Source organism: Carassius carassius, chromosome 22 (genome assembly GCF_963082965.1).
Source record: "Carassius carassius chromosome 22, fCarCar2.1, whole genome shotgun sequence".
NCBI classification, from domain to species: Eukaryota; Metazoa; Chordata; class Actinopteri; order Cypriniformes; family Cyprinidae; genus Carassius; species Carassius carassius.
The window spans coordinates 21181666-21199550 of record NC_081776.1 but is presented as its reverse complement, the minus strand read 5'-3'; the positions used below and the strand labels follow the sequence as shown (position 1 = coordinate 21199550).

Sequence of the window (17885 nt, the reverse complement as noted above, 5' to 3'; positions counted from 1 at the left end):
CCCGGTCCTGCAGATTTGCCTTATACAAAGTTCGGAAGATTAGACCCTTCCGATCAGAGCAGCCACACTACTCCTTGTCCAAGCTCTTTGTTTTCTCCAGACTGGGCTACTGTTATGCTCCCTTGGCGGGTCTTCCGGCACGTACTATCAAGCCTCTGCAACTGATCCAGGATGAAGCAGCGAGAGTGGTATTAAATGAGCCAAAGAAAGCCCACGTCACACCTCTCTTCATAATTTTGCACTGGCTACCAATAGCTGTTCGCATCAGATTCAAGATACTGATGTTTGCCTACAAGATAACCACTGGCTCTGCAGCAATATACCTAAAGTCGCTGGTTCAGACCTATGCTTGCGTTCTGCAAGTGAACGACGCCTCGTCGTTCCAGGGACTGAGTTTGACACCCGTGGCTAAGAAAGAAAGAGTGAGGTTCTCTGTCCCCTTCCGTGTGGGTTTCCCTGTGTCTCCTGGGGGCAAAATGCCACAGCTCCTCTTCAGGGCAGGTGAAATGAGGTTTTGTGGAAAACTGTGAGGTTCCTGGTAAATTCCCTGAATCTCATCCAGCGACATTGCGTGTAGACCCGTGCCATCCTTTCATATACAATGAAGTGAAAATTCTGCATTCATGCTGGCTAACACTGCATGAAGGCAGTAATAGAATCCCTCTCATATTCATGTAACACATGGCCACGTCGTCCTGAGGTTTTGTGAAGTTTAAAAGGCCATATTGCTGCACTGGCCCGGTCCTGCAGATTTGCCTTATACAACGTTCGGGAGATTAGACCCTTCCGATCAGAGCAGGCCACACAACTCCTTGTCCAAGCTCTTTGTTTTCTCCAGACTGGGCTACTGTTATGCTCCCTTGGCGGGTCTTCCGGCACGTACTATCAAGCCTCTGCAACTGATCCAGGATGCAGCAGCGAGAGTGGTCTTCAACGAGCCAAAGAAAGCCCACGTCACACCTCTCTTCATAATTTTGCACTGGCTACCAGTAGCTGTTCGCATCAGATTCAAGATACTGATGTTTGCCTACAAGATAACCACTGGCTCTGCAGCAATATACCTAAAGTCGCTGGTTCAGACCTATGCTTGCGTTCTGCAAGTGAACGACGCCTCGTAGTGCCATCCCAAAGAGGCACAAAATCACTCTCAAGGACCTTTTCCTGGACTGTTCCCAGCTGGTGGATCGGCTTGCCTATCTCAATTCAATCAGCGGAGGCTTTAACCATTTTCAAAAAGTGTCTAAAAACTCATCCTTGTCTTCAACTTCTGCCCAATGAATACTAGCATTTGCCAAATGCTGTGTTTTGTCAAAGTTAACACCCTGCTTGCTCAACGTAGCAGAAGACTGATGTCTCTGTCTGCAGCCAAAGGATAAATCTGTCAGAAGTGGGATTCGAACCCATGCCTCCAGAGGAGACTGCGACCTGAACGCAGCGCCTTAGACCACTCGGCCATCCTGACACACTTGGTTGGCTAGGGATGGCCTGTTGTAGCCATACCTGAATGCACGGATCTAGAAGCTACTTATTCTCTGTTTGGGCGCCCTTTAGCCCACAAGCCTCGTTGGCGCAGTTAGGCAGCGCGTCAGTCTCATAATCTGAAGGTCGTGAGTTTGAGCCTCACACGGGGCAGAGTGGTGCTTTTTTCTGATCACTGAGAGCGCTTAGACCAGTGGTATCAAACTAAATTCCTTTAGGGCCCGAGCCCTGTAGAGTGTTCTTCCAACCCTTCTCAAACACACAAGGCATGTAGTTTTCAAATGAGCCTGAAGGCCATGATTAGTTGGATCAGGTGTGTTCAATCAGGCTTGAATCTAAACTCTGCAGGTCTCCGGCCTTCCAGGGACTGAGTTTGACACCCGTGGCTTAGAAAGAAAGAGTGAGGTTCTCTGTCCCCTTCCGTGTGGGTTTCCCTGTGTCTCCTGGGGGCAAAAGGCCACAGCTCCTCTTCAGGGAAGGTAAAATGATGTTTTGTGGAAAACTGTGAGGTTCCAGGTAAATTCCCTGAATCTCATCCAGCGACATTGCGTGTAGACCCGTGCCATCCTTTTGTACACAATGAAGTGAAAATACTGCATTCATGCTGGCTAACACTGAATGAAGGCAGTAATAGCATCCCTCTCATATTCATGTAACACATGGCCACATCCTCCTGAGGTTTTGTGAAGTTTCAATGGCCATATTGCTGCACTGGCCCGGTCCTGCAGATTTGCCTTATACAAAGTTCGGAAGATTAGACCCTTCCGATCAGAGCAGGCCACACAACTCCTTGTCCAAGCTCTTTGTTTTCACCAGACTGGGCTACTGTTATGCTCCCTTGGCGGGTCTTCCGGCACGTACTATCAAGCCTCTGCAACTGATCCAGGATGCAGCAGCGAGAGTGGTCTTAAACGAGCCAAAGAAAGCCCACGTCACACCTTTCTTCATAATTTTGCACTGGCTACCAATAGCTGTTCGCATCAGATTCAAGATACTGATGTTTGCCTACAAGATAACCACTGGCTCTGCAGCAATATACCTAAAGTCGCTGGTTCAGACCTATGCTTGCGTTCTGCAAGGGACTGAGTTTGACACCCGTGGCTAAGAAAGAAAGAGTGAGGTTCTCTGTCCCCTTCCGTGTGGGTTTCCCTGTGTCTCCTGGGGGCAAAATGCCACAGCTCCTCTTCAGGGCAGGTGAAATGAGGTTTTGTGGAAACCGTGAGGTTCCAGGTAAATTCCCTGAATCTCATCCAGCGACATTGCGTGTAGACCCGTGCCATCCTTTCATATACAATGAAGTGAAAATTCCGCATTCATGCTGGCTAACACTGCATGAAGGCAGTAATAGAATCCCTCTCATATTCATGTAACACATGGCCACGTCGTCCTGAGGTTTTGTGAAGTTTCAAAGGCCATATTGCTGCACTGGCCCGGTCCTGCAGATTTGCCTTATACAACGTTCGGGAGATTAGACCCTTCCGATCAGAGCAGGCCACACAACTCCTTGTCCAAGCTCTTTGTTTTCTCCAGACTGGGCTACTGTTATGCTCCCTTGGCGGGTCTTCCGGCACGTACTATCAAGCCTCTGCAACTGATCCAGGATGCAGCAGCGAGAGTGGTCTTCAACGAGCCAAAGAAAGCCCACGTCACACCTCTCTTCATAATTTTGCACTGGCTACCAATAGCTGTTCGCATCAGATTCAAGATACTGATGTTTGCCTACAAGATAACCACTGGCTCTGCAGCAATATACCTAAAGTCTCTGGTTCAGACCTATGCTTGCGTTCTGCAAGTGAACGACGCCTCGTGGTGCCATCCCAAAGAGGCACAAAATCACTCTCAAGGACCTTTTCCTGGACTGTTCCCAGCTGGTGGATCGGCTTGCCTATCTCAATTCAATCAGCGGAGGCTTTAACCATTTTCAAAAAGTGTCTAAAAACTCATCCTTGTCTTCAACTTCTGCCCAATGAATACTAGCATTTGCCAAATGCTGTGTTTTGTCAAAGTTAACGCCCTGCTGGCTCAACGTAGCAGAAGACTGAAGTCTCTGTCTGCAGCCAAAGGATAGATCTGTCAGAAGTGGGATTCGAACCCACGCCTCCAGGGGAGACTGCGACCTGAACGCAGCGCCTTAGACCGCTCGGCCATCCTGACACACTTGGTTGGCTAGGGATGGCCTGTTGGAGCCACACCTGAATGCACGGATCTAGAAGCTACTTATTCTCTGTTTGGGCGCCCTTTAGCCTGCAAGCCTCGTTGGCGCAGTTAGGCAGCGCGTCAGTCTCATAATCTGAAGGTCGTGAGTTCGAGCCTCACACGGGGCAGAGTGGTGCTTTTTTCTGATCACTGAGAGCGCTTAGACCAGGGGTATTAAACTAAATTCCTTTAGGGCCCGAGCCCTGTAGAGTGTTCTTCCAACCCTTCTCAAACACACAAGGCATGTAGTTTTCAAATGAGCCTGAAGGCCATGATTAGTTGGATCAGGTGTGTTCAATCAGGCTTGAATCTAAACTCTGCAGGTCTCCGGCCTTCCAGGGACTGAGTTTGACACCCGTGGCTTAAAAAGAAAGAGTGAGGTTCTCTGTCCCCTTCTGTGTGGGTTTCCCTGTGTCTCCTGGGGGCAAAAGGCCACAGCTCCTCTTCAGGGAAGGTGAAATGATGTTTTGTGGAAAACTGTGAGGTTCCAGGTAAATTCCCTGAATCTCATCCAGCGACATTGCGTGTAGACCCGTGCCATCCTTTTGTACACAATGAAGTGAAAATACTGCATTCATGCTGGCTAACACTGAATGAAGGCAGTAATAGCATCCCTCTCATATTCATGTAACACATGGCCACATCCTCCTGAGGTTTTGTGAAGTTTCAAAGGCCATATTGCTGCACTGGCCCGGTCCTGCAGATTTGCCTTATACAAAGTTCTAAAGATTAGACTCTTCCGATCAGAGCAGGCCACACAACTCCTTGTCCAAGCTCTTTGTTTTCTCCAGACTGGGCTACTGTTATGCTCCCTTGGCGGGTCTTCCGGCACGTACTATCAAGCCTCTGCAACTGATCCAGGATGCAGCAGCGAGAGTGGTCTTAAACGAGCCAAAGAAAGACCACGTCACACCTCTCTTCATAATTTTGCACTGGCTACCAATAGCTGTTCGCATCAGATTCAAGATACTGATGTTTGCCTACAAGATAACCACTGGCTCTGCAGCAATATACCTAAAGTCGCTGGTTCAGACCTATGCTTGCGTTCTGCAAGGGACTGAGTTTGACACCCGTGGCTAAGAAAGAAAGAGTGAGGTTCTCTGTCCCCTTCCGTGTGGGTTTCCCTGTGTCTCCTGGGGGCAAAATGCCACAGCTCCTCTTCAGGGCAGGTGAAATGAGGTTTTGTGGAAAACTGTGAGGTTCCAGGTAAATTCCCTGAATCTCATCCAGCGACATTGCGTGTAGACCCGTGCCATCCTTTCATATACAATGAAGTGAAAATTCTGCATTCATGCTGGCTAACACTGCATGAAGGCAGTAATAGAATCCCTCTCATATTCATGTAACACATGGCCACGTCGTCCTGAGGTTTTGTGAAGTTTCAAAGGCCATATTGCTGCACTGGCCCGGTCCTGCAGATTTGCCTTATACAACGTTCGGGAGATTAGACCCTTCCGATCAGAGCAGGCCACACAACTCCTTGTCCAAGCTCTTTGTTTTCTCCAGACTGGGCTACTGTTATGCTCCCTTGGCGGGTCTTCCGGCACGTACTATCAAGCCTCTGCAACTGATCCAGGATGCAGCAGCGAGAGTGGTCTTCAACGAGCCAAAGAAAGCCCACGTCACACCTCTCTTCATAATTTTGCACTGGCTACCAATAGCTGTTCGCATCAGATTCAAGATACTGATGTTTGCCTACAAGATAACCACTGGCTCTGCAGCAATATACCTAAAGTCGCTGGTTCAGACCTATGCTTGCGTTCTGCAAGTGAACGACGCCTCGTGGTGCCATCCCAAAGAGGCACAAAATCACTCTCAAGGACCTTTTCCTGGACTGTTCCCAGCTGGTGGATCGGCTTGCCTATCTCAATTCAATCAGCGGAGGCTTTAACCATTTTCAAAAAGTGTCTAAAAACTCATCCTTGTCTTCAACTTCTGCCCAATGAATACTAGCATTTGCCAAATGCTGTGTTTTTTCAAAGTTAACGCCCTGCTGGCTCAACGTAGCAGAAGACTGAAGTCTCTGTCTGCAGCCAAAGGATAGATCTGTCAGAAGTGGGATTCGAACCCACGCCTCCAGGGGAGACTGCGACCTGAACGCAGCGCCTTAGACCGCTCGGCCATCCTGACACACTTGGTTGGCTAGGGATGGCCTGTTGGAGCCACACCTGAATGCACGGATCTAGAAGCTACTTATTCTCTGTTTGGGCGCCCTTTAGCCTGCAAGCCTCGTTGGCGCAGTTAGGCAGCGCGTCAGTCTCATAATCTGAAGGTCGTGAGTTCGAGCCTCACACGGGGCAGAGTGGTGCTTTTTTCTGATCACTGAGAGCGCTTAGACCAGGGGTATTAAACTAAATTCCTTTAGGGCCCGAGCCCTGTAGAGTGTTCTTCCAACCCTTCTCAAACACACAAGGCATGTAGTTTTCAAATGAGCCTGAAGGCCATGATTAGTTGGATCAGGTGTGTTCAATCAGGCTTGAATCTAAACTCTGCAGGTCTCCGGCCTTCCAGGGACTGAGTTTGACACCCGTGGCTTAAAAAGAAAGAGTGAGGTTCTCTGTCCCCTTCTGTGTGGGTTTCCCTGTGTCTCCTGGGGGCAAAAGGCCACAGCTCCTCTTCAGGGAAGGTGAAATGATGTTTTGTGGAAAACTGTGAGGTTCCAGGTAAATTCCCTGAATCTCATCCAGCGACATTGCGTGTAGACCCGTGCCATCCTTTTGTACACAATGAAGTGAAAATACTGCATTCATGCTGGCTAACACTGAATGAAGGCAGTAATAGCATCCCTCTCATATTCATGTAACACATGGCCACATCCTCCTGAGGTTTTGTGAAGTTTCAAAGGCCATATTGCTGCACTGGCCCGGTCCTGCAGATTTGCCTTATACAAAGTTCTAAAGATTAGACTCTTCCGATCAGAGCAGGCCACACAACTCCTTGTCCAAGCTCTTTGTTTTCTCCAGACTGGGCTACTGTTATGCTCCCTTGGCGGGTCTTCCGGCACGTACTATCAAGCCTCTGCAACTGATCCAGGATGCAGCAGCGAGAGTGGTCTTAAACGAGCCAAAGAAAGACCACGTCACACCTCTCTTCATAATTTTGCACTGGCTACCAATAGCTGTTCGCATCAGATTCAAGATACTGATGTTTGCCTACAAGATAACCACTGGCTCTGCAGCAATATACCTAAAGTCGCTGGTTCAGACCTATGCTTGCGTTCTGCAAGGGACTGAGTTTGACACCCGTGGCTAAGAAAGAAAGAGTGAGGTTCTCTGTCCCCTTCCGTGTGGGTTTCCCTGTGTCTCCTGGGGGCAAAATGCCACAGCTCCTCTTCAGGGCAGGTGAAATGAGGTTTTGTGGAAAACTGTGAGGTTCCAGGTAAATTCCCTGAATCTCATCCAGCGACATTGCGTGTAGACCCGTGCCATCCTTTCATATACAATGAAGTGAAAATTCTGCATTCATGCTGGCTAACACTGCATGAAGGCAGTAATAGAATCCCTCTCATATTCATGTAACACATGGCCACGTCGTCCTGAGGTTTTGTGAAGTTTCAAAGGCCATATTGCTGCACTGGCCCGGTCCTGCAGATTTGCCTTATACAACGTTCGGGAGATTAGACCCTTCCGATCAGAGCAGGCCACACAACTCCTTGTCCAAGCTCTTTGTTTTCTCCAGACTGGGCTACTGTTATGCTCCCTTGGCGGGTCTTCCGGCACGTACTATCAAGCCTCTGCAACTTATCCAGGATGCAGGAGCGAGAGTGGTCTTCAACGAGCCAAAGAAAGCCCACGTCACACCTCTCTTCATAATTTTGCACTGGCTACCAATAGCTGTTCGCATCAGATTCAAGATACTGATGTTTGCCTACAAGATAACCACTGGCTCTGCAGCAATATACCTAAAGTCGCTGGTTCAGACCTATGCATGCGTTCTGCAAGTGAACGACGCCTCGTGGTGCCATCCCAAAGAGGCACAAAATCACTCTCAAGGACCTTTTCCTGGACTGTTCCCAGCTGGTGGATCGGCTTGCCTATCTCAATTCAATCAGCGGAGGCTTTAACCATTTTCAAAAAGTGTCTAAAACTCATCCTTGTCTTCAACTTCTGCCCAATGAATACTAGCATTTGCCAAATGCTGTGTTTTGTCAAAGTTAACGCCCTGCTGGCTCAACGTAGCAGAAGACTGAAGTCTCTGTCTGCAGCCAAAGGATAGATCTGTCAGAATTGGGATTCGAACCCACGCCTCCAGGGGAGACTGCGACCTGAACGCAGCGCCTTAGACCGCTCGGCCATCCTGACACCCTTGGTTGGCTAGGGATGGCCTGTTGGAGCCACACCTGAATGCACGGATCTAGAAGCTACTTATTCTCTGTTTGGGCGCCCTTTAGCCCACAAGCCTCGTTGGCGCAGTTAGGCAGCGCGTCAGTCTCATAATCTGAAGGTTGTGAGTTCGAGCCTCACACGGGGCAGAGTGGTGCTTTTTTCTGATCACTGAGAGCGCTTAGACCAGGGGTATCAAACTAAATTCCTTTAGGGCCCGAGCCCTGTAGAGTGTTCTTCCAACCCTTCTCAAACACACAAGGCATGTAGTTTTCAAATGAGCCTGAAGGCCATGATTAGTTGGATCAGGTGTGTTCAATCAGGCTTGAATCTAAACTCTGCAGGTCTCCGGCCTTCCGGGGACTGAGTTTGACACCCGTGGCTTAGAAAGAAATAGTGAGGTTCTCTGTCCCCTTCCGTGTGGGTTTCCCTGTGTCTCCTGGGGGCAAAAGGCCACAGCTCCTCTTCAGGGCAGGTAAAATTATGTTTTGTGGAAAACTGTGAGGTTCCAGGTAAATTCCCTGAATCTCATCCAGCGACATTGCGTGTAGACCCGTGCCATCCTTTTATATACAATGAAGTGAAAATTCTGCATTCATGCTGGCTAACACTGAATGAAGGCAGTAATAGCATCCCTCTCATATTCATGTAACACATGGCCACATCCTCCTGAGGTTTTGTGAAGTTTCAAAGGCCATATTGCTGCACTGGCCCGGTCCTGCAGATTTGCCTTATACAAAGTTCGGAAGATTAGACCCTTCCGATCAGAGCAGGCCACACAACTCCTTGTCTAAGCTCTTTGTTTTCTCCAGACTGGGCTACTGTTATGCTCCCTTGGCGGGTCTTCCGGCACGTACTATCAAGCCTCTGCAACTGATCCAGGATGCAGCAGCGAGAGTGGTCTTAAACGAGCCAAAGAAAGCCCACGTCACACCTCTCTTCATAATTTTGCACTGGCTACCAATAGCTGTTCGCATCAGATTCAAGATACTGATGTTTGCCTACAAGATAACCACTGGCTCTGCAGCAATATACCTAAAGTCGCTGGTTCAGACCTATGCTTGCGTTCTGCAAATGAACGACGCCTCGTGGTGCCATCCCAAAGAGGCACAAAATCACTCTCAAGGACCTTTTCCTGGACTGTTCCCAGCTGGTGGATCGGCTTGCCTATCTCAATTCAATCAGCGGAGGCTTTAACCATTTTCAAAAAGTGTCTAAAAACTCATCCTTGTCTTCAACTTCTGCCCAATGAATACTAGCATTTGCCAAATGCTGTGTTTTGTCAAAGTTAACGCCCTGCTGGCTCAACGTAGCAGAAGACTGAAGTCTCTGTCTGCAGCCAAAGGATAGATCTGTCAGAAGTGGGATTCGAACCCACGCCTCCAGGGGAGACTGCGACCTGAACACAGCGCCTTAGACCGCTCGGCCATCCTGACACACTTGGTTGGCTAGGGATGGCCTGTTGGAGCCACACCTGAATGCACGGATCTAGAAGCTACTTATTCTCTGTTTGGGCGCCCTTTAGCCCACAAGCCTCGTTGGCGCAGTTAGGCAGCGCGTCAGTCTCATAATCTGAAGGTTGTGAGTTTGAGCCTCACACGGGGCAGAGTGGTGCTTTTTTCTGATCACTGAGAGCGCTTAGACCAGGGGTATCAAACTAAATTCCTTTAGGGCCCGAGCCATGTAGAGTGTTCTTCCAACCCTTCTCAAACACACAAGGCATGTAGTTTTCAAATGAGCCTGAAGGCCATGATTAGCTGGATCAGGTGTATTCAATCAGGCTTGAATCTAAACTCTGCAGGTATCCGGCCTTCCAGGGACTGAGTTTGACACCCGTGGCTTAGAAAGAAAGAGTGAGTTTCTCTGTCCCCTTCCGTGTGGGTTTCCCTGTGTCTCCTGGGGGCAAAAGGCCACAGCTCCTCTTCAGGGCAGGTAAAATGATGTTTTGTGGAAAACTGTGAGGTTCCAGGTAAATTCCCTGAATCTCATCCAGCGACATTGCGTGTAGACCCGTGCCATCCTTTCATATACAATGAAGTGAAAATTCTGCATTCATGCTGGCTAACACTGCATGAAGGCAGTAATAGAATCCCTCTCATATTCATGTAACACATGGCCACGTCGTCCTGAGGTTTTGTGAAGTTTCAAAGGCCATATTGCTGCACTGGCCCGGTCCTGCAGATTTGCCTTATACAACGTTCGGGAGATTAGACCCTTCCGATCAGAGCAGGCCACACAACTCCTTGTCCAAGCTCTTTGTTTTCTCCAGACTGGGCTACTGTTATGCTCCCTTGGCGGGTCTTCCGGCACGTACTATCAAGCCTCTGCAACTGATCCAGGATGCAGCAGCGAGAGTGGTCTTCAACGAGCCAAAGAAAGCCCACGTCACACCTCTCTTCATAATTTTGCACTGGCTACCAATAGCTGTTCGCATCAGATTCAAGATACTGATGTTTGCCTACAAGATAACCACTGGCTCTGCAGCAATATACCTAAAGTCGCTGGTTCAGACCTATGCTTGCGTTCTGCAAGTGAACGACGCCTCGTGGTGCCATCCCAAAGAGGCACAAAATCACTCTCAAGGACCTTTTCCTGGACTGTTCCCAGCTGGTGGATCGGCTTGCCTATCTCAATTCAATCAGCGGAGGCTTTAACCATTTTCAAAATGTGTCTAAAAACTCATCCTTGTCTTCAACGCCTGCCCAGTGAATACTAGCATTTGCCAAATGCTGTGTTTTGTCAAAGTTAACACCCTGATGGCTCAACATAGCAGAAGACTGAAGTCTCTGTCTGCAGCCAAAGGATAGATCTGTCAGAAGTGGGATTCGAACCCACGCCTCCAGGGGAGACTGCGACCTGAACGCAGCGCCTTAGACCGCTCGGCCATCCTGACACCCTTGTTTGACTAGGGATGGCCTGTTGGAGCCACACCTGAATGCAAGGACCTAGAAGCTACTTTTTCTCTGTTTGGGCGCCCTTTAGCCCACAAGCCTCGTTGGCCAAGTTAGGAAGCGCGTCAGTCTCATAATCTGAAGGTCGTGAGTTTGAGCCTCACAAGTGGCAGAGTGGTGCTTTTTTCTAATCACTGAGAGCGCTTAGACCAGGGGTATCAAACTAAATTCCTTTAGGGCCCGAGCCCTGTAGAGTGTTCTTCCAACCCTTCTCAAACACACAAGGCATGTAGTTTTCATATGAGCCTGAAGGCCATGATTAGTTGGATCAGGTGTGTTCAATCAGGCTTGAATCTAAACTCTGCAGGTCTCCGGCCTTCCAGGGACTGAGTTTGACACCCGTGGCTTAGAAAGAAAGAGTGAGGTTCTCTGTCCCCTTCCGTGTGGGTTTCCCTGTGTCTCCTGGGGGCAAAAGGCCACAGCTCCTCTTCAGGGCAGGTGAAATGATGTTTTGTGGAAAACTGTGAGGTTCCAGGTAAATTCCCTGAATCTCATCCAGCGACATTGCGTGTAGACCCGTGCCATCCTTTCATATACAATGAAGTGAAAATTCTGCATTCATGCTGGTTAACACTGAATGAAGGCAGTAATAGCATCCCTCTCATATTCATGTAACACATGGCCACATCCTCCTGAGGTTTTGTGAAGTTTCAATTGCCATATTGCTGCACTGGCCCGGTCCTGCAGATTTGCCTTATACAAAGTTCAGAAGATTAGACCCTTCCGATCAGAGCAGGCCTCACAACTCCTTGTCCAAGCTCTTTGTTTTCTCCAGACTGGGCTACTGTTATGCTCCCTTGGCGGGTCTTCCGGCACGTACTATCAAGCCTCTGCAACTGATCCAGGATGCAGCAGCGAGAGTGGTCTTTAACGAGCCAAAGAAAACCCACGTCACACCTCTCTTCATAATTTTGCACTGGCTACCAATAGCTGTTCGCATCAGATTCAAGATACTGATGTTTGCCTACAAGATAACCACTGGCTCTGCAGCAATATACCTAAAGTCGCTGGTTCAGACCTATGCTTGCGTTCTGCAGGCCACACAACTCCTTGTCCAAGCTCTTTGTTTTCTCCAGACTGGGCTACTGTTATGCTCCCTTGGCGGGTCTTCCGGCACGTACTATCAAGCCTCTGCAACTATCCAGGATGCAGCAGCGAGAGTGGTCTTAAACGAGCCAAAGAAAGACCACGTCACACCTCTCTTCATAATTTTGCACTGGCTACCAATAGCTGTTCGCATCAGATTCAAGATACTGATGTTTGCCTACAAGATAACCACTGGCTCTGCAGCAATATACCTAAAGTCGCTGGTTCAGACCTATGCTTGCGTTCTGCAAGGGACTGAGTTTGACACCCGTGGCTAAGAAAGAAAGAGTGAGGTTCTCTGTCCCCTTCCGTGTGGGTTTCCCTGTGTCTCCTGGGGGCAAAATGCCACAGCTCCTCTTCAGGGCAGGTGAAATGAGGTTTTGTGGAAAACTGTGAGGTTCCAGGTAAATTCCCTGAATCTCATCCAGCGACATTGCGTGTAGACCCGTGCCATCCTTTCATATACAATGAAGTGAAAATTCTGCATTCATGCTGGCTAACACTGCATGAAGGCAGTAATAGAATCCCTCTCATATTCATGTAACACATGGCCACGTCGTCCTGAGGTTTTGTGAAGTTTCAAAGGCCATATTGCTGCACTGGCCCGGTCCTGCAGATTTGCCTTATACAACGTTCGGGAGATTAGACCCTTCCGATCAGAGCAGGCCACACAACTCCTTGTCCAAGCTCTTTGTTTTCTCCAGACTGGGCTACTGTTATGCTCCCTTGGCGGGTCTTCCGGCACGTACTATCAAGCCTCTGCAACTGATCCAGGATGCAGCAGCGAGAGTGGTCTTCAACGAGCCAAAGAAAGCCCACGTCACACCTCTCTTCATAATTTTGCACTGGCTACCAATAGCTGTTCGCATCAGATTCAAGATACTGATGTTTGCCTACAAGATAACCACTGGCTCTGCAGCAATATACCTAAAGTCGCTGGTTCAGACCTATGCTTGCGTTCTGCAAGTGAACGACGCCTCGTGGTGCCATCCCAAAGAGGCACAAAATCACTCTCAAGGACCTTTTCCTGGACTGTTCCCAGCTGGTGGATCGGCTTGCCTATCTCAATTCAATCAGCGGAGGCTTTAACCATTTTCAAAATGTGTCTAAAAACTCATCCTTGTCTTCAACGCCTGCCCAGTGAATACTAGCATTTGCCAAATGCTGTGTTTTGTCAAAGTTAACACCCTGATGGCTCAACATAGCAGAAGACTGAAGTCTCTGTCTGCAGCCAAAGGATAGATCTGTCAGAAGTGGGATTCGAACCCACGCCTCCAGGGGAGACTGCGACCTGAACGCAGCGCCTTAGACCGCTCGGCCATCCTGACACCCTTGTTTGGCTAGGGATGGCCTGTTGGAGCCACACCTGAATGCAAGGACCTAGAAGCTACTTTTTCTCTGTTTGGGCGCCCTTTAGCCCACAAGCCTCGTTGGCCAAGTTAGGAAGCGCGTCAGTCTCATAATCTGAAGGTCGTGAGTTTGAGCCTCACAAGTGGCAGAGTGGTGCTTTTTTCTAATCACTGAGAGCGCTTAGACCAGGGGTATCAAACTAAATTCCTTTAGGGCCCGAGCCCTGTAGAGTGTTGTTCCAACCCTTCTCAAACACACAAGGCATGTAGTTTTCATATGAGCCTGAAGGCCATGATTAGTTGGATCAGGTGTGTTCAATCAGGCTTGAATCTAAACTCTGCAGGTCTCCGGCCTTCCAGGGACTGAGTTTGACACCCGTGGCTTAGAAAGAAAGAGTGAGGTTCTCTGTCCCCTTCCGTGTGGGTTTCCCTGTGTCTCCTGGGGGCAAAAGGCCACAGCTCCTCTTCAGGGCAGGTGAAATGATGTTTTGTGGAAAACTGTGAGGTTCCAGGTAAATTCCCTGAATCTCATCCAGCGACATTGCGTGTAGACCCGTGCCATCCTTTTATATACAATGAAGTGAAAATTCTGCATTCATGCTGGCTAACACTGAATTGGCGGGTCTTCCGGCATGTACTATCAAGCCTCTGCAACTGATCCAGGATGCAGCAGCGAGAGTGGTCTTCAACGAGCCAAAGAAAGCCCACGTCACACCTCTCTTCATAATTTTGCACTGGCTACCAATAGCTGTTCGCATCAGATTCAAGATACTAATGTTTGCCTACAAGATAACCACTGGCTCTGCCGCAATATACCTAAAGTCGCTGGTTCAGACCTATGCTTGCGTTCTGCAAGTGAACGACGCCTCGTGGTGCCATCCCAAAGAGGCACAAAATCACTCTCAAGGACCTTTTCCTGGACTGTTCCCAGCTGGTGGATCGGCTTGCCTATCTAAATTCGAGCAGCGGAGGCTTTAACCATTTTCAAAAAGTGTCTAAAAACTCATCCTTGTCTTCAACGCCTGCCCAATGAATACTAGCATTTGCCAAATGCTGTGTTTTATCAAAGTTATCACCCTGCTGGCTCAACGTAGCAGAAGACTGAAGTCTCTGTCTGCAGCCAAAGGATAGATCTGTCAGAAGTGGGATTCGAACCCACGCCTCCAGGGGAGACTGCGACCTGAACGCAGCGCCTTAGACCGCTCGGCCATCCTTACACGCTTGCTTGGCTAGGGATGGCCTGTTGGAGCCACACCTGAATGCAGGGACCTAGAAGCTACTTTTTCTCTGTTTGGGCGCCCTTTAACCCACAAGCCTCGTTGGCGCAGTTAGGAAGCGCGTCAGTCTCATAATCTGAAGGTCGTGAGTTCGAGCCTCACACGTGGCAGAGTGGTGCTTTTTTCTAATCACTGAGAGCGCTTAGACCAGGGGTATCAAACTAAATTCCTTTAGGGCCCGAGCCCTGTAGAGTGTTGTTCCAACCCTTCTCAAACACACAAGGCATGTAGTTTTCAAATTAGCCTGAAGGCCATGATTAGTGGGATCAGGTGTGTTCAATCAGGCTTGAATCTAAACTCTGCAGGTCTCCGGCCTTCCAGGGTTAGAGTTTGACACCCGTGGCTTAGAAAGAAAGAGTGAGGTTCTCTGTCCCCTTCCGTGTGGGTTTCCCCGTGTCTCCTGGGGGCAAAAGGCCACAGCTCCTCTTCAGGGCAGGTGAAATGATGTTTTGTGGAAAACTGTGAGGTTCCAGATAAATTCCCTGAATCTCATCCAGCGACATTGCGTGTAGACCCGTGCCATCCTTTTATATACAATGAAGTGGAAATTCTGTATTCATGCTGGCTAACACTGAATGAAGGCAGTAATAGCATCCCTCTCATATTCATGTAACACATGGCCACATCCTCCTGAGGTTTTGTGAAGTTTCAAAGGCCATATTGCTGCACTGGCCCGGTCCTGCAATTTTGCCTTATACAACGTTCGGAAGATTAGACCCTTCCGATCAGAGCAGGCCACACAACTCCTTGTCCAAGCTCTTTGTTTTCTCCAGACTGGGCTACTGTTATGCTCCCTTGGCGGGTCTTCCGGCACGTACTATCAAGCCTCTGCAACTGATCCAGAATGCAGCAGCGAGAGTGGTCTTCAACGAGCCAAAGAAAGCCCACGTCACACCTCTCTTCATAATTTTGCACTGGCTACCAATAGCTGTTCGCATCAGATTCAAGATACTGATGTTTGCCTACAAGATAACCACTGGCTCTGCAGCAATATACCTAAAGTCGCTGGTTCAGACCTATGCATGCGTTCTGCAAGTGAACGACGCCTCGTGGTGCCATCCCAAAGAGGCACAAAATCACTCTCAAGGACCTTTTCCTGGACTGTTCCCAGCTGGTGGATCGGCTTGCCTATCTCAATTCAATCAGCGGAGGCTTTAACCATTTTCAAAAAGTGTCTAAAAACTCATCCTTGTCTTCAACTTCTGCCCAATGAATACTAGCATTTGCCAAATGCTGTGTTTTGTCAAAGTTAACGCCCTGCTGGCTCAACGTAGCAGAAGACTGAAGTCTCTGTCTGCAGCCAAAGGATAGATCTGTCAGAATTGGGATTCGAACCCACGCCTCCAGGGGAGACTGCGACCTGAACGCAGCGCCTTAGACCGCTCGGCCATCCTGACACACTTGGTTGGCTAGGGATGGCCTGTTGGAGCCACACCTGAATGCACGGATCTAGAAGCTACTTATTCTCTGTTTGGGTGCCCTTTAGCCCACAAGCCTCGTTGGCGCAGTTAGGCAGCGCGTCAGTCTCATAATCTGAAGGTTGTGAGTTCGAGCCTCACACGGGGCAGAGTGGTGCTTTTTTCTGATCACTGAGAGCGCTTAGACCAGGGGTATCAAACTAAATTCCTTTAGGGCCCGAGCCCTGTAGAGTGTTCTTCCAACCCTTCTCAAACACACAAGGCATGTAGTTTTCAAATGAGCCTGAAGGCCATGATTAGTTGGATCAGGTGTGTTCAATCAGGCTTGAATCTAAACTCTGCAGGTCTCCGGCCTTCCGGGGACTGAGTTTGACACCCGTGGCTTAGAAAGAAATAGTGAGGTTCTCTGTCCCCTTCCGTGTGGGTTTCCCTGTGTCTCCTGGGGGCAAAAGGCCACAGCTCCTCTTCAGGGAAGGTAAAATTATGTTTTGTGGAAAACTGTGAGGTTCCAGGTAAATTCCCTGAATCTCATCCAGCGACATTGCGTGTAGACCCGTGCCATCCTTTTATATACAATGAAGTGAAAATTCTGCATTCATGCTGGCTAACACTGAATGAAGGCCGTAATAGCATCCCTCTCATATTCATGTAACACATGGCCACATCCTCCTGAGGTTTTGTGAAGTTTCAAAGGCCATATTGCTGCACTGGCCCGGTCCTGCAGATTTGCCTTATACAAAGTTCGGAAGATTAGACCCTTCCGATCAGAGCAGGCCACACAACTCCTTGTCCAAGCTCTTTGTTTTCTCCAGACTGGGCTACTGTTATGCTCCCTTGGCGGGTCTTCCGGCACGTACTATCAAGCCTCTGCAACTGATCCAGGATGCAGCAGCGAGAGTGGTCTTAAACGAGCCAAAGAAAGCCCACGTCACACCTCTCTTCATAATTTTGCACTGGCTACCAATAGCTGTTCGCATCAGATTCAAGATACTGATGTTTGCCTACAAGATAACCACTGGCTCTGCAGCAATATACCTAAAGTCGCTGGTTCAGACCTATGCTTGCGTTCTGCAAATGAACGACGCCTCGTGGTGCCATCCCAAAGAGGCACAAAATCACTCTCAAGGACCTTTTCCTGGACTGTTCCCAGCTGGTGGATCGGCTTGCCTATCTCAATTCAATCAGCGGAGGCTTTAACCATTTTCAAAAAGTGTCTAAAAACTCATCCTTGTCTTCAACTTCTGCCCAATGAATACTAGCATTTGCCAAATGCTGTGTTTTGTCAAAGTTAACGCCCTGCTGGCTCAACGTAGCAGAAAACTGAAGTCTCTGTCTGCAGCCAAAGGATAGATCTGTCAGAATTGGGATTCGAACCCACGCCTCCAGGGGAGACTGCGACCTGAACGCAGCGCCTTAGACCGCTCGGCCATCCTGACACACTTGGTTGGCTAGGGATGGCCTGTTGGAGCCACACCTGAATGCACGGATCTAGAAGCTACTTATTCTCTGTTTGGGCGCCCTTTAGCCCACAAGCCTCGTTGGCGCAGTTAGGCAGCGGGTCAGTCTCATAATCTGAAGGTTGTGAGTTCGAGCCTCACACGGGGCAGAGTGGTGCTTTTTTCTGATCACTGAGAGCGCTTAGACCAGGGGTATCAAACTAAATTCCTTTAGGGCCCGAGCCCTGTAGAGTGTTCTTCCAACCCTTCTCAAACACACAAGGCATGTAGTTTTCAAATGAGCCTGAAGGCCATGATTAGTTGGATCAGGTGTGTTCAATCAGGCTTGAATCTAAACTCTGCAGGTCTCC

The 17885-nt window shown here is 49.0% G+C and overlaps 18 non-coding genes across 18 annotated transcripts; 8 read left to right on the top strand and 10 right to left on the bottom strand.

The window, feature by feature from the left end:
• Positions 1-1379: 1379 nt before the first annotated feature.
• Positions 1380-1462, bottom strand: trnal-cag (transfer RNA leucine (anticodon CAG)). The gene has a single exon. It is a non-coding gene; the product is annotated as a tRNA-Leu (tRNA).
• A 96-nt stretch (positions 1463-1558) lies between these two features.
• trnam-cau (transfer RNA methionine (anticodon CAU)) lies at positions 1559-1632 on the top strand. Its single transcript has one exon. It is a non-coding gene; the product is annotated as a tRNA-Met (tRNA).
• A 1918-nt stretch (positions 1633-3550) lies between these two features.
• On the bottom strand, positions 3551-3633 carry trnal-cag (transfer RNA leucine (anticodon CAG)). The gene has a single exon. It is a non-coding gene; the product is annotated as a tRNA-Leu (tRNA).
• Positions 3634-3729: 96 nt separating this feature from the next.
• trnam-cau (transfer RNA methionine (anticodon CAU)) lies at positions 3730-3803 on the top strand. Its single transcript has one exon. It is a non-coding gene; the product is annotated as a tRNA-Met (tRNA).
• Positions 3804-5722: 1919 nt separating this feature from the next.
• trnal-cag (transfer RNA leucine (anticodon CAG)) lies at positions 5723-5805 on the bottom strand. The gene has a single exon. It is a non-coding gene; the product is annotated as a tRNA-Leu (tRNA).
• Positions 5806-5901: 96 nt separating this feature from the next.
• On the top strand, positions 5902-5975 carry trnam-cau (transfer RNA methionine (anticodon CAU)). The gene has a single exon. It is a non-coding gene; the product is annotated as a tRNA-Met (tRNA).
• A 1918-nt stretch (positions 5976-7893) lies between these two features.
• Positions 7894-7976, bottom strand: trnal-cag (transfer RNA leucine (anticodon CAG)). Its single transcript has one exon. It is a non-coding gene; the product is annotated as a tRNA-Leu (tRNA).
• Positions 7977-8072: 96 nt separating this feature from the next.
• trnam-cau (transfer RNA methionine (anticodon CAU)) lies at positions 8073-8146 on the top strand. The gene has a single exon. It is a non-coding gene; the product is annotated as a tRNA-Met (tRNA).
• Positions 8147-9350: 1204 nt separating this feature from the next.
• Positions 9351-9433, bottom strand: trnal-cag (transfer RNA leucine (anticodon CAG)). The gene has a single exon. It is a non-coding gene; the product is annotated as a tRNA-Leu (tRNA).
• Positions 9434-9529: 96 nt separating this feature from the next.
• Positions 9530-9603, top strand: trnam-cau (transfer RNA methionine (anticodon CAU)). Its single transcript has one exon. It is a non-coding gene; the product is annotated as a tRNA-Met (tRNA).
• Positions 9604-10807: 1204 nt separating this feature from the next.
• Positions 10808-10890, bottom strand: trnal-cag (transfer RNA leucine (anticodon CAG)). Its single transcript has one exon. It is a non-coding gene; the product is annotated as a tRNA-Leu (tRNA).
• Positions 10891-13279: 2389 nt separating this feature from the next.
• Positions 13280-13362, bottom strand: trnal-cag (transfer RNA leucine (anticodon CAG)). The gene has a single exon. It is a non-coding gene; the product is annotated as a tRNA-Leu (tRNA).
• A 1155-nt stretch (positions 13363-14517) lies between these two features.
• trnal-cag (transfer RNA leucine (anticodon CAG)) lies at positions 14518-14600 on the bottom strand. The gene has a single exon. It is a non-coding gene; the product is annotated as a tRNA-Leu (tRNA).
• A 96-nt stretch (positions 14601-14696) lies between these two features.
• Positions 14697-14770, top strand: trnam-cau (transfer RNA methionine (anticodon CAU)). Its single transcript has one exon. It is a non-coding gene; the product is annotated as a tRNA-Met (tRNA).
• A 1204-nt stretch (positions 14771-15974) lies between these two features.
• Positions 15975-16057, bottom strand: trnal-cag (transfer RNA leucine (anticodon CAG)). Its single transcript has one exon. It is a non-coding gene; the product is annotated as a tRNA-Leu (tRNA).
• A 96-nt stretch (positions 16058-16153) lies between these two features.
• On the top strand, positions 16154-16227 carry trnam-cau (transfer RNA methionine (anticodon CAU)). The gene has a single exon. It is a non-coding gene; the product is annotated as a tRNA-Met (tRNA).
• A 1204-nt stretch (positions 16228-17431) lies between these two features.
• On the bottom strand, positions 17432-17514 carry trnal-cag (transfer RNA leucine (anticodon CAG)). Its single transcript has one exon. It is a non-coding gene; the product is annotated as a tRNA-Leu (tRNA).
• Positions 17515-17610: 96 nt separating this feature from the next.
• On the top strand, positions 17611-17684 carry trnam-cau (transfer RNA methionine (anticodon CAU)). The gene has a single exon. It is a non-coding gene; the product is annotated as a tRNA-Met (tRNA).
• Positions 17685-17885: the final 201 nt, after the last annotated feature.